At 39.1% G+C, this 8,089-nt stretch overlaps 1 pseudogene; it reads left to right on the forward strand.

Moving 5' to 3' along the window:
• The first annotated feature begins 7,228 nt into the window (after positions 1 to 7,228).
• On the forward strand, positions 7,229 to 7,807 carry LOC139701483 (interferon omega-1-like; annotated as a pseudogene).
• Positions 7,808 to 8,089: the final 282 nt, after the last annotated feature.

Genomic DNA, 8,089 nt, shown 5'->3' on the forward strand with positions numbered 1-8,089 from the left:
AGAAAGGACCACAAGCAATGCAGGTCAACGCAACTTTAGAAGAGGTAACAGCTGCAGCAGATGGAATGTCAGATAAAGAATTCAGGATATACATGCTTCAGATGATCTGGAGTAGCAAGGAAGACATTAAACAGCAAAATCAGACAATGAAAGATCACTTCGACAACGAATTACGCAAACAAATCCAGGAAGCAAAGGATCAACTATACAGGGAGATAGAGGTTATAAAAAACAAACAAACAGAAATCCTAGAAATGCAGGAAGCAATAAACCAACTTAAAAACTCAATGGAGAATACTAACAGCAGAGTAGAACACTTAGAAGATAGAACATCAGACAATGAAGACAAAGTATTTCAACTTGAAAAGAACATAGACAGCTCAGCAAGACTGTTAAGAAACCATGAGCAGAACATCCAAGAAATATGGGATAACATTAAGAGACCAAACTTAAGAGTCATTGGGATACAGGAAGGTACAGAGCTCCAAACCAAAGGAATGAGAAGTCTATTCAATGAAATAATACAAGAAAACTTCCCAGACTTGAAGAATGAGACAGAATCCCAAATCCTAGAAGCCTACAGGACGCCGAATGTGCAAAATCATAAGAGATCCACACCTAGACACATTATAATGAAGATGCCCAACATACAGAATAAGGAGAGAATTTTAAAAGCTACAAGAGAAAGGAAGCAGATTACATTTAGGGGTAAGCCAATCAGGATAACAGCTGATCTTTCAACACAGACTCTGAAAGCTAGAAGATCCTGGAATAACATATTTCAAACACTGAAAGAAAATGGGTTCCAACCAAGAATTGTGTATCCAGCGAAATTAAGCTTCAGGATGGAAGATGAAATTAAAACCTTCCACGATAAACAAAAGTTTAAAGAATTCGCAGCTAGAAAACCATCTCTTCAAAACATCCTCGCCAAAGCATTACAGGAAGAGGAAATGGAAAATAACAATGAAAACCAACAGTGGGAGGTAGGACAGTAAAGGGGGGGGGGAATAATCAAAGAGGAAAACAAACCATGTTTAGTAACAGAAATAAACAAATATGGCTGGAAGAACAACCCATATCTCAATAATAACCCTAAATGTTAATGGCTTAAACTCACCAATTAAGAGACACAGGCTAGTAGAATGGATCACAAAACAAGACCCAACAATATGCTGCCTACAGGAGACGCATTTGATAGGAAAAGACATACATAGGCTGAAGGTGAAAGGTTGGGAAAAATCATATCACTCATATGGACTTCGGAAACAAGCAGGAGTGTCCATACTCATATCAAATAAAATAGATTTCAAGCCAAAGTTAATCAAAAGAGATAAAGAGGGACACTACATACTGCTAAAGGGAACCATACACCAACAAGACATAACAATCATAAATATTTATGCCCCAAACAATGGTGCAGCTATGTTCGTCAAACAAACTCTTCTCAAGTTCAAGAGTCTAATAGACCACCATACCATAATCATGGGAGACTTCAACACACCTCTCTCGCCACTGGACAGATCTTCCAAACAAAAGTTGAATAAGGAAACTATAGAACTCAATAACACTATTAATAACCTAGACCTAATTGACATATATAGAGTATACCACCCAACATCAAGCAGTTACACTTTTTTCTCAGCAGCACATGGATCCTTCTCAAAAATAGATCATATATTATGTCACAGGGCAACTCTTAGACAATATAAAGGAGTAGAGATAATACCATGCATCTTATCTGATCATAATGGAATGAAACTGAAAATCAACGATAAAAGAAGGAAGGAAAAAGCATACATCACTTGGAGAATGAACAATAGGTTACTGAATGATCAATGGGTTATAGAAGACATCAAGAAGGAAATTAAAAAATTCTTAGAGATAAATGAAAACACAGACACAACATATCGGAATCTATGGGACACATTGAAAGCAGTTCTAAGAGGAAAATTCATTGCTTGGAGTTCATTCCTTAGAAAAAACCAACAAATAAATGATCTCATACTTCATCTCAAAATCCTTGAAAAAGAAGAGCAAAACAACAGCAAAAGAAGTAGAAGGCAAGAAATAATTAAAATCAGAGCTGAAATTAATGAAATCGAAACAAAAGAAACAATTGAAAAAATTGACAAAACTAAAAGTTGGTTCTTTGAAAAAATAAACAAAATCGACAGACCCTTAGCGATGCTAGCGAAGAGAAGAAGAGACAGAACTCAAATTACTAGCATACGGGATGAAAAACGCAATATCACAACAGACACTTCAGAAATACACAAGATAATCAAAAACTATTTTGAATCCTTATACTCCAAAAAATTAGAAGGTAGTGAAGGCATAGATAAATTTCTTAAGTCATATGATCTGCCCAGATTGACTCAGGAGGATATAGAAAACCTAAACAGACCAATATCAATTGAGGAAATAGAAGAAACCATAAAAAGACTACCAACTAAGAAAAGCCCAGGTCCAGGTGGTATACAGCAGAATTTTACAAAACCTTTAAAGAAGAACTAATACCAATACTTTTCAAGCTACTTCAGGAAATAGAAAAGGAGGGAGAACTTCCAAATTCATTCTATGAGGCCAACATCACCCTGATACCTAAACCAGACAAAGACACTTCAAAGAAAGAAAACTACAGACCAATATCTCTAATGAACCTAGATGCAAAAATCCTCAATAAAATTCTGGTGAATCGGATACAAAAACATATAAAAAAAATTGTACACCATGATCAAGTAGGATTCATCCCTGGGATGCAAGGCTGGTTCAATATACGGAAATCAATAAATGTTATTCACCACATCAATAGACTTAAAAATAAGAACCATATGATCATCTCTATAGATGCGGAAAAAGCATTCGACAAAGTACAGCATCCCTTTATGTTCAAAACTCTAGAAAAACTAGGGATAACAGGAACATACCTCAATATTGTAAAAGCAATCTATGCTAAGCCTCAGGCTAGCATCATTCTGAATGGAGAAAAACTGAAGGCATTCCCTCTAAAATCTGGAACTAGACAGGGATGCCCTCTCTCTCCACTTCTGTTCAACATAGTTCTCGAAACACTGGCCAGAGCAATTAGACAGACGAAAGAAATTAAAGGCATAAAAATAGGAAAAGAAGAACTTAAATTATCACTATTTGCAGATGATATGATTCTATACCTAGCAGACCCAAAAGGCTCTACAAAGAAACTATTAGAGCTAATAAATGAATTCAGCAAAGTGGCAGGATATAAAATCAACACGCATAAATCAAAGGCATTCCTGTATATCAGCGACAAATCCTCTGAAATGGAAATGAGGACAACCACTCCATTCACAATATCTTCAAAAAAAATAAAATACTTGGGAATCAACCTAACAAAAGAGGTGAAAGACTTATACAATGAAAACTACAGAACCCTAAAGAGAGAAATAGAAGAAGATCTTAGAAGATGGAAAAATATACCCTGTTCATGGATAGGCAGAACTAACATCATCAAAATGGCGATATTACCAAAAGTTCTCTATAGGTTTAATGCAATGCCAATCAAAATCCCAACGGCATTTCTTGTAGAAATAGAGAAAGCAATCATGAAATTCATATGGAAAAATAAAAGACCCAGAATAGCAAAAACAATGCTAAGCAGGAAGTGTGAATCAGGCGGTATAGCGATACCAGACTTCAAACTATACTACAGAGCAATAGTAACAAAAACAGCATGGTACTGGTACCAAAACAGGCGGGTGGACCAATGGTACAGAATAGAGGACACAGAAACCAATCCACAAAACTACAACTATCTTATATTTGATAAAGGGGCTAAAAGCATGCAATGGAGGAAGGATAGCATCTTCAACAAATGGTGCTGGGAAAACTGGAAATCCATATGCAACAAAATGAAACTGAATCCCTTTCTCTCGCCATGCACAAAAGTCAATTCAAAATGGATCAAGGAGCTTGATATCAAATCAGAGACGCGCCGTCTGATAGAAGAAAAAGTTGGCTACGATCTACATACTGTGGGGTCTGGCTCCAAATTCCTCAATAGGACACCCATAGCACAAAAGTTAATAACTAGAATCAACAAATGGGACTTACTCAAACTAAAAAGTTTTTTCTCAGCAAAAGAAACAATAAGAGAGGTAAATAGGGAGCCTACACCCTGGGAACAAATCTTTACTCCTCATACTTCAGATAGAGCCCTAATATCCAGAGTATACAAAGAACTCAAAAAATTAGACAATAAGAAAACAAACAACCCAATCAACAAATGGGCCAAGGACCTGAACAGACACTTCTCAGAGGAGGACATACAGTCAATCAACAAGTACATGAAAAAATGCTCAACATCTCTAGCTGTCAGAGAAATGCAAATCAAAACCACCCTAAGATACCATCTCACTCCAGTAAGATTGGCAGCCATTAGGAAGTCAAACAACAACAAGTGCTGGCGAGGATGTGGGGAAAAGGGTACACTTGTACATTGCTGGTGGGACTGCAGATTGGTGCAGCCAATTTGGAAAGCAGTATGGAGATTTCTTGGAAAGCTGGGAATGGAGCCACCATTTGACCCAGCTATTCCCCTTCTTGGTCTATTCCCTAAAGACCTAAAAAGAGCATGCTACAGGGACACTGCTACATCGATGTTCATAGCAGCACAGTTCACAATAGCAAGACTGTGGAACCAACCTAGATGCCCTTCAATAGACGAATGGATAAAAAAAATGTGGCATTTATACACAATGGAGTATTACTCTGCATTAAAAAATGACAAAATCATAGAATTTACAGGGAAATGGATGGCATTAGAGCAGATTATGCTAAGTGAAGCTAGCCAATCCCTAAAAAACAAATGCCAAATGTCTTCTTTGATATAAGGAGAGTAACTAAGAACAGTGTAGGGACGAAGAACAGGAGAAGAAGATTAACATTTAACAGGGATGAGAGGTGGGAGGGAAAGGGAGAGAGAAGGAAAATTGCATGGTAATGGAAGGAGACCCTCAGGGTTATACAGTGGAGGAGGTAGAGAGAGAGGAGGGGAGGGGAGGGGAGAGGTGGGGAGGGGGGAGGGTGGAGGATGGGAAAGGCAGTGGAGCACAACAGACACTAGTATGGCAATTTGTAAATCAATGGATGGGTAACTGATGTGATTCTGCAATCTGTGTATGGGGTGAAGGTGGGAGTTCATAACCCACTTGAATCAAAGTGTGGAATATGATATGTCAAGAAATTTGTAATGTTTTGAACAACCCACAATAAAAAATTTAAAAATAAATAAATAAATAAATAAATAAATAAATAAATAATTTCATCACTAAAAAAAAAAAAATCTGAAGTTGTGAAAATTATAGAGAAAAACCAGTGCAGCATTTTGCTTTTCTTTTACTGTCCTTTGTCTTCATCATAAGAACCTAATTCAGGTGAAACAAGAATGCATTGCTCAGCAAACAACTAGTGAAAACAATGTACAAACATTAAAGTAAAAAAAAATTGCAGAGTGAAGGAGAGGAAGGAAGGCTTTTTCTCTGTGACATAATAGCCTGGGTCTCATCACCCTGTGAGAGTGAGACAGAGACCAAGGAACAATGATCTCCAATGAAACCACACTGACTGTGTGACCTACCGGAGGACACAGTTTCTGTAATATTCTTTTCAAATGAAGGGCAGTGTCATCCTTGAGTGCCCTGTGTCCAGCTCAGAAAATCTGAGCAGGACAAGAATTCAATGGTTTAAGCAGAATAATTAGACAATAATACTGTACTTAGCAAAATAAAAATTATTTGGCTACTGAAGGTAAAATGATTGCTATTAGGTAAGTCTTCTACTCACATATATAGAGCAAACCTTTACTCTCAGATCTGAGGGCTGTTCACTCTTTTGATACTTGAGGATATGTCTCAGGAGAGGAGAAGTTCACTCCTGAGAGCTAGGGTCCTTCCAATGAGAAATCTAGTAAGTGACAAGAATCATGGAGAGTTTATTAATTTTCCAACAAATAAACAAGCCTCTTCTCAGTAAAGGAGTCCTCATGTCATGAAGATGTGGTGCACCTGCTCTGTGGGTAAATCTGATGAGTGTGGATTGAGGACACTTTGTCATCTGAGAGCCGAGGGTAATGAATACCTGTGAGTGAGGAGGTGCTGGGGAAATAGCATTATCCTGCAATTAGTATCTTCACACACTCATAAGAATCTGAAAAGGACCAGGATTCCTTCTAGGATAATTGGTAGAGAAAGGGGCACTGTTGGACTCACTGCATAAATGGTGGACAGAACGGACAATGTCTATAGGAATCCTGATGTTGTGGCTCAGTGAAGTACAAGCGCATGGAACTGCAGGAATATGTTCAAAAGAAGAGGAACATAGAGAAGATTATTTACCAGTAATTGACAGACTCTGCTGTGAATAAATCAAAAAGCAATCCCATTCAGGAAGAGTTTAATTGCCAGAAATGTTGGGCCAGATTTTCTGAGCTCAGCACAGAAATCCAGAGGTATGAGGATGTCACTTTCTATATAAAGGAAGGAGGAGAAAAAAAAATGAATGTTAGGATCATGGCAGTATCCATTTGGATCAGAACATTGAAATTTACTGGGAAAACTTACTTCTGTAAAATCAATGGATTAAATTGATGTATTCTTGGGTCATTGTCCGAATAATACACAAATGAAAACAAAAGTGGGAAGCAAAAGTGTAGGAAAGTGTTTAGGAAATTAAAATTGTACTCCCCAACTTAAAAGCCATACATAGACAGAATGTCTTCACAGAACCCTGTTGAGAGCCACAGCCAAAGGGGCCCCAGCAAACTTCCAGCTGCCAGCAAAATTCCAGCTGCCAGCTGATGATTGGCTCACAGCGGCCCAGCAAACTTCTAGCTGCCAACTGATTGGCTCCTCTGCGGTGATGCTCATTGGGCTGTTTCCCCGCCCTTTCAGACCATGGAGCTGCTCATTGGAGAACTTTTTTTGGCTCTGCCCACGCCATCGAGCCAATCAGCCTCAAGAGCAGGAGGAGTGGGGGAGGTTGAGAGGCTTGTGGGAAGCCGGTAGTGGCAGTTGGATTCTGAGGGGTTTTCCTGAGGAGCTGTGTGGTGCAGTGTGTGTGTTCTAAAAATAAAGTTCGTTTCTTTTGACAAGTGGCTCCTGAATTGTGCCCAGCCAGACTGCAGCAGAACCCAAAGTCCAAGTTCATCCAAACACCAGATCAGCCAGGCCAGCAGCATCTTCATTTCCACATGGCCCTTCTGCTCCCACTGCTGACTGTCTTAGTGGTGGGCAGCCATGGCTCTTGTATCTCTGGACTGTGACCTGCTTCAGAACTCCGTCCAGCTCCACAGGAACATCTTTGTGTTCCTGGGCCAGATGAGGAGAATCTGCCCTTCCTTGTGTCTGAAGGACAGAAGGAACTTCTAGTTTCCCTAGGAGATGGTGCATGGCAGCCAATTCCAGAAAGTTGAGGCCATGTCTGTCCTCCATGGGATGCTCCCCCAGATCTCCAACCTCTTCCAACCAGAGCGCTCCTCTGCTGCCGAGAACACCAGTCTTCAGAGTGAACTCTACATTGGAATCCATCATCAGCTGCAAGAGCTGGAGAACTGCTTAGTGTAGGCCATGGCAGAGGAATAATCTATCTTGTCAACCGAGGGCTGTCCTTGAAGAGGTACTTCCAGAGAATCCATCTCTACCTGGAAAAGAAGAAATACAATGACTGTGCCTGGAATATTGTCAGAGTGTAGATCATGAGAGCTTCCTTTTCATCAGCAGACTTTCAAAAAAGGTTGAGGAGTCAGGATGAAGACCTTGGGTCACCTTGACATGATTCTCCTTTACTAAGTGACTACATCACACCTGCATGTGTACCTTTGGCCATTTCCAATGCCTATTATTTCTGCTTTAGTCATATTTTATGGTGACTCAATTACTTGTCAGTCTATCAAGTGAATATATATTTGAAGGTGTCAGCCTTAGGGCATCAGTCCCTAAGAGATAGCTGCCCTGCTGTTATTTACTTATTTATTTAATTTATATATTCTTACATCTCATAATATTTATAATATATAGCTTTTTCATGTTTGCTTTACATTGCAGTATAACTG

This window comes from Marmota flaviventris, chromosome 13 (assembly GCF_047511675.1).
Source record: "Marmota flaviventris isolate mMarFla1 chromosome 13, mMarFla1.hap1, whole genome shotgun sequence".
In the NCBI taxonomy this organism is placed as follows: domain Eukaryota; kingdom Metazoa; phylum Chordata; class Mammalia; order Rodentia; family Sciuridae; genus Marmota; species Marmota flaviventris.